Source organism: Hoplias malabaricus, chromosome X1, assembly GCF_029633855.1.
Source record: "Hoplias malabaricus isolate fHopMal1 chromosome X1, fHopMal1.hap1, whole genome shotgun sequence".
Classification (NCBI taxonomy): Eukaryota; Metazoa; Chordata; class Actinopteri; order Characiformes; family Erythrinidae; genus Hoplias; species Hoplias malabaricus.
Genome location: NC_089818.1, coordinates 444,105 through 453,531, shown reverse-complemented (window position 1 = coordinate 453,531; position 9,427 = coordinate 444,105).

Here is a 9,427-nt window from a genome sequence, read left to right as displayed (position 1 = left end):
AAGGACTGTGTTTTGAGGGGTTATTTTTTTGTGGGTTTTTTCTTTTGGTTTGTTTGATTGATTGGTTGGTTTCATAGGTTTTGTTTTTGTTGTATGTTGATGCTATATGAATATATATTTTTTTGTTTTTGCTTATTATTAATGAGTATAATAATTAGTAAATACTATAATAGATAAAAGGTATCATTTCAGCTACCTTGTCTTCATTTAACACTGTAGCATTTATGCTGTCCCATGTGGTAATCATATTTTTTGTAGCAAACATTCTAACAATATCGTTTAGGGTAATTGTTACAACTTAATATGCCAAAGTTACCTTATTATGCTGACAGACCTCTCTTAGCTCAGAGACATCTCCAAGCTACACCAAGCCAAGTTTGGAATTTGAGATAAGCTTTTCTGTCACGCCTACATCTCAGGACTCAAATTCCCAGAATGCACCTGTCAGTCACATGACTACCCGCCGGTCTCCCTCACCAGAATTCTAATTACACACACCTGTTTGTCTCCCTATATATACCTCACTCTGAGAACTGTTCCCTGCCGAGTATTGCTTTGGTTCTCCCATGCATACAACGTGTTCCCTTGTACTTTGTCTGACGGTCTCCTGTTGCCTACTTCCTGCCTGTGTTCCCGATTTACGTCTCCTGTCTTGTCCCTGTTGGTATTGTTTGCATTCTCTGGTTTTTTCGAACTCAGCCTGTTTTTGACTACGGTTTTTGTCCATCCTCTGAGGTACTGTTTGCTCCTGTTTTTGAACTTTGCCTGCCTTGTGATTACTCTTTTGGATAACGACATTAAAAAGACTGTTTACTGTGTTCCGTGACTGTCAGCTTTCTGTTATGTCCTGACAGAATACTCGGCCAACATGCAGACAGCGGACACAGATGCCGTCAGAACGGCTATAACTAGTCAGGGCCAGATGCTAGGTCAACACCAGCAAATGTTGGCTAGCGTGACTCAATCTGTTGATTCTCTCGCTCAACAACAACAGAGTCAACAGCTCCAGCTGAAACAAGTGTTGGAGAGTGTTAACACCCTTATAGCTCGTATTCCTGCTCCTAGCCCTAGTCCCAGTCCTCCTGTAGCGTCTGTCAGTTTGAATTCTCGTTATCCTGTCAGTAAACCGGAGATTTTTGAAGGTGATCCGGCTAAATGTAGCGGGTTTTTATTGCAATGTTCTATATTTTTTGAGAATTCTCCTCCCAGTAACGACCAGGCAAAAATCGCTTTTTTGGTCTCCCGTCTGTCTGGTAAAGCACTTGAGTGGGCCACCGCTATTTGGAACAATATAGTCAGTAACACGTATCCCGAATTTGTCACTACTTTCCGGGAAGTATTTGACCATGCTACTGAGGGACGTTCTAGTGGTGAGATCCTTCTCACCCTTAAGCAAGGAGCCCGAACAGCTGCCGCTTATGCGTTAGAGTTTCGGACTATTGCTGCTGGTAGTGGTTGGAATGAACCTGCACTCATTAATGTTTTTCGTAATGGTCTAAATCCAGAAATACTCACGGAACTGGCTTGTCGAGATGACGGATTGACATTAGATCAGTTAATTTCTTTATCCATCCGCCTGGACCAACTCCTACAAAAACGTCCCCGGCCACCGTGTAAAAGACAAGAAGTTGTCAAGCGTCAATCCGCTCCTGGTTTTCCTTTTCGCCCGGTACAAGGTCAAGCTCCCTGTCCTAATCCTCCTTCGGATCCTATGCAATGCGATACTATGCGACTTTCTCATGAAGAGCGCCTTCGTCGTCTCCACGGTGGACTATGCTTATACTGTGGAGGATCTGATCATATTCGTCGTGATTGTACACGCTTACCTCCGCGAGTCCGGACTCAAAACCTGGAGAGGAATTTTCATGCTAACTTGGTGAGTGTACCCACAAAAGGGTTAATATCAAAATCCTTTCTCATACCTGTCAAAGTGTACTGCCAAGGAACTTCTCTTGTCGTTTCAGCACTAATAGATTCTGGAGCCGAAGGAAACTTCATTCAACAATCCCTCGTTACCCGGCTGGGAATTAAGACAAAACAGTTGTGCAAACAGATCCAAGTCCGAGCTTTTGATGGCCTTCCCGTTGGAGGAGATTCCATCTCACAAGAGACAGTTCCTGTTTGGTTCCAAACAAGTTTCCTGCATCACGAGTGGCTTTCGTTCTTGGTATTACCCAAGGCAGATTTTCAGATTATCTTGGGACTACCATGGTTAGAAATTCATAACCCCGCTATCTCATGGAGCCAACGCGAAATCACATCCTGGTCATCCTTATGTCACACAAACTGTTTAGCCCTTAAAAACATTTCTATCCATTCCACTTCCGTGGAGAGTCCAGATTCAACCATGTCAGTAAAAATTCCTCCCGTTTATTCCCAATACTTAGAAGTCTTCAGTAAAACAAAAGCTACTAAACTACCCCCGCATAGGCCGTATGACTGTGCGATAGAACTTGTAGAAGGTGCTACCTTACCTAAATCACGTATTTATCCTTTGAATTTGGAAGAAGAAAGAGTCATGGAAGAGTATGTCAAAGAAGCTCTAACACAGGGGTTTATACGTCCATCAAAGTCTCCAATATCTTCAGGTTTCTTCTTTGTCAAAAAGAAGGATGGTGGATTAAGACCTTGTATAGACTATCGTGCTCTGAACGATATAACTAAGAAATTTGTATATCCTCTACCCCTTATTCCAGTTGCATTAGAGCAACTTAGAGGTGCTACCATCTTCTCCAAGTTGGACCTTCGTAGTGCCTACAATCTAGTGCGAATTAAGGAGGGGGACGAGTGGAAAACTGCTTTTAGTACTACCAAGGGACATTATGAGTATTTAGTGATGAGCTATGGGTTGGCAAACGCTCCATCTGTGTTCCAGGAGTTTATCAATGACATTTTCAGGGATATGTTGGGAAAATTTGTAATTGCGTACATTGATGACATTTTGATTTACTCTCCAGATGTTAAAACTCACATAAAACAGGTCAGTCAAGTGCTTCAGCGTTTAAGGGAGAATAACCTTTTTGTCAAAGGAGAGAAATGTGAATTCCATCAACAAACCATTTCATTCTTGGGATATGTTATCAGTGTGTCTGGTATAGTCATGGACGACCAGAAGGTTGAGGCGGTCGTAAACTGGCCAGTCCCAACTAACGTGAAAGAGCTTCAACGCTTTTTAGGGTTTGCGAATTTCTACAGACGGTTTATTAGGAATTTTAGTTCTATTGCAGCCCCACTTACTGCTTTACTGAAGGGTAGTCCTCATCGTTTGTGTTGGTCTGCTCAGGCCCAAGGTGCTTTTGAACGTCTCAAGACAGCCTTCACTACCGCTCCCATATTAAAACATCCTAACCCTGAACTCCCCTTTGTGGTTGAGGTAGACGCTTCAGAGATGGGTGTAGGGGCGGTACTATCTCAACGTAGTGGGGAACTTCCTAAGTTACACCCCATTGCTTTTTTTTCGCATAAATTATCACCTGCTGAACGAAATTATGGTATCGGAGATAGAGAACTTTTAGCGGTAAAGTTAGCTTTAGAGGAATGGAGACACTGGCTAGAAGGTTCTCTACATCCTTTCACAGTCCTAACTGACCACAAGAATCTGGAATATATTCGTACTGCAAAACGTATGAACTCTCGGCAAGCTAGGTGGTCGCTGTTTTTCTCCCGGTTCCGGTTTTCCATCATGTTTCAGCCAGGTAATCGTAACCTTAAAGCAGATGCGCTCTCTCGTTTTAATCAGAATGAAGTAGGGGAGAAAGGTGAAGAATCAACTAAGTTTATACTACCTTCCTCCGTTTCGGTGGCAGCTATCAGATGGGAATTAGATGAACTGATTGCACAGGAAAATCGGTCAAAAGGAGTATCTGAAGCTTGTCCGGAAGGCAAAACTTATGTACCGCCAGAATTTCGTAATAGGCTGATTACCTGGGCCCATTCGTCACTGTCATCAGGTCATCCCGGAGAGAGACGCACTACACAGCTTATTCTAGCACGTTATTGGTGGGGGTCATTAAGAGCGGATGTACATGAATTTGTAGCATCTTGTTCAGTTTGTGCTCAGGCAAAGACACCTAAAACCCTTCCGGCAGGTAAATTAATGCCTCTACCTGTTCCAGAACGTCCCTGGTCGCATTTGGCGCTGGATTTTGTCACTGACCTACCTCTATCTGAGGGATTTACTACAGTCCTCACAGTCATTGATCGGTTCTCTAGAGGAGTTAAGTTCATCCCATTTCCTTCATTACCCACGGCCCTGGATACAGCTAAAGCTTTATATACACATATATTCCGTCATTTTGGAATCCCTGAAGACATTTTATCTGACCGAGGTCCTCAGTTTACGTCACATGTCTGGAAAGCTTTCTTTGAACATCTAGGGGTAAATGTTAGTCTCACCTCTGGATATCATCCCCAGAGTAATGGCCCGTGTGAACGGGTTAATCAGGAGCTGGGAAAGTTTTTACGAATGTATTGTCATGAGAATCCACAAGGCTGGTTCCAGTACTTGGTGTGGGCAGAAATAGCCCAAAACTCCTTGGTTAACTCGACTACAGGTCTCACCCCATTTCAGTGTATATTAGGTTATCAACCCCCGTTGGCACCCTGGACTGCAGCAACATCTGGAATTCCATCAGTCGACTCGTGGATGAGACGCAGTGAGGAGGTGTGGGAGGAAACTAATCTTCACATCACAGAGGCCCTTTCCCGATATAAGGAACAAGCTGATAGGAACAGATCAAATTCCCCGTTATTCCAGATTGGAGAAAGAGTATAGTTGGCTACAAAGGATATCAGGTTTGAGGGGAGGTGCAGGAAGCTCCTTCCCAAGTACATTGGTCCTTTTCGTATTTCTGATAAAATTAATGAAGTTACTTATAAGTTGGAATTACCTGCACAATACCGTATTGCTAATTCCTTTCATGTGTCTCTCCTCAAGCCTGTGGTCCCAGGCCCTTTGAATGAGTTGCAGCCCGACGACGTTCCGCCCCCGGCATTGGACGTTGGGGACTCTTCCACATATGCTGTGCGAGAGGTGCTGGATTCTCGTAGACGTGGAGGAACTCTTCAATATCTTATTGATTGGGAAGGGTACGGTCCTGAGGAGCGTTCATGGGTACCAGCAAAGGACATCTATGATCCGGGTCTCGTGTTGGCGTTTCACTCTCGTCATCCTGAGAAGCCGGCTCCCCGTCCCAGAGGTCGCCCGAGAGGATCAGTATCTAATCCCGCTCCGTTCCTTCCTATGTCTCGATCCAGAAACCCACGTCAATCTCAGTCCTCCGCATGTGCAGAAGTCCATAGCTCCGGTGACTCTGTTCCGCTGGGTGGTCGTCGTCGTGGTCGTCCTCGTTCCAGGCCTCCTCCGGTGTCTTCGGGGGGGGTACTGTCACGCCTACATCTCAGGACTCAAATTCCCAGAATGCACCTGTCAGTCACATGACTACCCGCCGGTCTCCCTCACCAGAATTCTAATTACACACACCTGTTTGTCTCCCTATATATACCTCACTCTGAGAACTGTTCCCTGCCGAGTATTGCTTTGGTTCTCCCATGCATACAACGCGTTCCCTTGTACTTTGTCTGACGGTCTCCTGTTGCCTACTTCCTGCCTGTGTTCCCGATTTACGTCTCCTGTCTTGTCCCTGTTGGTATTGTTTGCATTCTCTGGTTTTCGAACTCAGCCTGTTTTTGACTACGGTTTTTGTCCATCCTCTGAGGTACTGTTTGCTCCTGTTTTTGAACTTTGCCTGCCTTGTGATTACTCTTTTGGATAACGACATTAAAAGAACTATTTACTGTGTACCGCAACTGTCAGCTTTCTGTTATGTCCTGACATTTTCACAAAGAACTGGCTCCAAATTGGTGCCTGAAGGTCTCTGTCAGAGCCATAAAACTGACACTATAGGACCTTTCATGGAAAGTTTACGACACAGGGTCTTGGAGGATCATGGAACTCTTCTCAAATGCAGAATGCAGAGAGACACTCCTGAGGATCAGTTTATGCTCTGTATAAAACTGCTTAATGAAGAACTTCTCAAACTATAGAAACCTTAAATTACCATTGGTTTAAAACTATTTGAAGTTACACTTGTGCACAATTGTTTGAAATTAATTCCATTTGGACGATCACAATGGGTGGGATTAATTTACATGTGTTTAAAATCATTTTAGTTTTATATGAATTTGTGTAGAACCAAGGTAGCCACATACTGTGTGTGTAGTTGGTTAATAATTATGTAAAACACTGTTGTCTTAATGATATTATTTTGTGTTAACATTCATTCAAAAAGTGATGGTCTTCAAGCCTTTGTCTTGTCAAGGGTCTTAAATTTAATGTGACATCACTACCAAGGTACAGGAAGCCAGTGAGGAGCAAGAGAGGCTCCAATCTTATCCAATCAGAGATTAAAGGCGGGTTTTCTAAACTCTGGTTAAAAAACAAAGAGGCTCGAAATCTCGAGAATAAAAATGATAGATAAGAAGAGAGAAGGAAGAAGTTCTTTGCTTCACTTCACACTTTTTCTTTTTTAGCCATTTTCAAGGCTAAAGAGGAAAATAATTGGGGTTTTTAATGACTCTGCAGGCGTCAGACTCCCGAGGCTTCATTAAACAGTCTTGGGCCCAGAACAGAAGTTCTATTTTAATTTTATCTCTTGTAGAAAACTATAGGTTAAGAAAAGCTATAGTTTAACCCCAGCAAAAATTCAAAGCCACACCCAGAGCATTAGAAGACCTCAGACCTCTGACCCTCAAAAGGACGACAAAGCTTCCGTACCGGCAACGACGAAGACGGCCACACGGACTCTCTGAATGACCTTCTGAGATGAGGCCCAGGAGAGATCTGCTTGGACTGTCTCTCACAAGGCGGCAGATCAGCGGTGACGGAGGATCCCCACAGAGAACTTCAGAACGCCACCAGCTCCGACGGAGGGGTCGCCATGTCTGAAAAGGGGGAGAAAAGGAACAATAGCGGCTGCAACCTACCAGGCCCGCGTCTGCAATTATCCAGGAGGTTGTGCCGGAAAGCACCGCGCGTCAGCGACATACTCCCAGCTATCTCCAGTCTCCAGTCCATCTCCCGGGATACGTAAGGTCACATGGTTTCATTTCTTTCATAGCTCAGGAGTGGTGCTGAATGCTTTCTGGGATAAACATTAGCCTTTCTACAATTTAGGGTAATTATCAAAGAGAAATTCCCTCATATATTAATCTCCCTGTTCCCTCATGTATCGCTGTAATCCATTTCATAATATGAAAGTATAATCCATATTCATTATGTGATATTACAATTACTAAACCAGTTGTGTGATAATGTTAGGATCACGGGGTGCGGACTGACGTAGACGGACGCACTCGCTAAAACACAGATAGATTTTATTTACGAAATATAACAAAACATAGAAACATCAACAGAAGGAAAACAAACAGGGAGCCAAGCAGGCTAAACTAGACATGGGGAAACTGCAGAGACAGACAGACTAGATAACGCTAGACAAAGTGAGCAAAACAACGAGGCTGGGAACTGGAATCAAAGGAGAACGAGAATGACGGAACACGACGAAACAAAGGTGAAATGTTCGACAAGAGGACGTGAGACAAGGGGGCTTAAATACAACAACAAACGAGAAACACCTGAAACGGATAACGAGGGTAAAGACAAGGAGGCGGAACAAAGGCGGGGCATGAACGACAACAAAACAAAGCCATGTGCTGAGATCAGGAAAACAAACGAGACGAGGGCGTGACAGATGCCCCCTCCTGAACGCGCAACTCCCGGGGCGCGTAACCTAGACCCCCCAGAAGCTGGCGCAGGAGGGAGCACGGAAAACAAGACAGACTAAGACAAGGAACCGTGGGAGACAGGACTCAGGACAGGACGGGAACAGACACAGGAAATGGAGCTGGGAACTTGACAGGACTGGAAACTGGGGGCTGGACCTGGGACAGGACAGTAGACTGACAAAGGGGGGTGACAGGAGACTGAACAAGAGACTGGAACGGAGACAAGACAGGTGACTGAACACTGGGCGGATACGGCGACTGGAAAGAACTAGACTGAATGGGGTGCTTAACATTGGACAAGACACTGGAAGGGAACAAGGACTGGACGGGAGACAGGACAGACGACGGGACTGAGGCCAGGTAGTGGGACTGAGCTAGAGGCAGGACAGAGGGTTGAAACGGGGGCTGAGGCAGCACAGGAGCAGAGACATGAGACGGGACTTGGGACAAAACAGGTAAGTGGACTGGGGCTGGGTGCTGGGACCGAACAGGAGCAAAGACTGGTGACGAAACAGGGGACATAACTGAGGACAGGACAGAACTGGAGACAGAAGATTGGACAGGGGTATGTGACTGAACAGAGGCTGGAGGCGCCGCTTTCACGGGGACTGGAGCGGCTGGAGGCGCCACTTTCACGGGGACTGGAGCGGCTGGAGGCGCCGTTTTCACGGGGACTGGAGCGGCTGGAGGCGCCGCTTTCACGAGGACAGGAGCGGCTGGCTGCGCCGCTGTCACGAGGACAGGAGCGGCTGGCTGCGCCGCTGTCACGAGGACAGGAGCGGCTGGCTGCGCCGCTGTCACGAGGACAGGAGCGGCTGGCTGCGCCGCTGTCACGAGGACAGGAGCGGCTGGCTGCGCCGCTTTCACGAGGACAGGAGCGGCTGGCTGCGCCGCTTTCACGAGGACAGGAGCGGCCGTGGAAGCCGCCTTCTCGTGGACAGGAGCGGCCTGGGTGGCCGCCTTCAAGGAGACCTCCAGACTTGCCCAGAGGCTTGCAAGCTTCTCCTGGATCTCAGGAGGGAGTGCAGAGAGGTGCTTGGGAACTGGGGGCGCTGTGACGACGGCCACGGAAACAGGAGGCCCTTCAACGACGTCCACGGCAGCAGGGGGTCCTGCAGCAACGTCCACGGAGGCAGGGGGCCCTGTGGCGACATCCACGGAGGCAGGGGGCCCTGCGGCGACGTCCTGCACTGGTGCTGTTAAGGGTTTAGGACGCACTCTTAAGGGATTTCTTTATCCATGGATCCCCCAGAGGTGCGCCCCTGTTAGCCTCACTTCCCTTGTTCCCTAACAGCCCCTACCCTTAACCCCCCCCCAAAAAAAAATTTCCCGGGAACTGAGGGGGTAATCCACCATCGAGGGGGTGACTCCACCACGTTTCTTACGCCGACTCCTTCGCCTCGCACTTGCGCAATTACTCGATTCACGAGTTGACTTCTCCGGTACAGGATACGGAACTGCGCCAGGCATGAGCTGGAGCCGGCTACTCCACTCCACTGCCCTGTCAAACAGAGTCTTTGTGCTAGCTGCGTCCTTAGTTAGGTCGAACATTCTGTTAGGATCACGGGGTGCGGACTGACGTAGACGGACACACTCACTAAAACACAGATAGATTTTATTTACGAAATATAACAAAACATAGAAA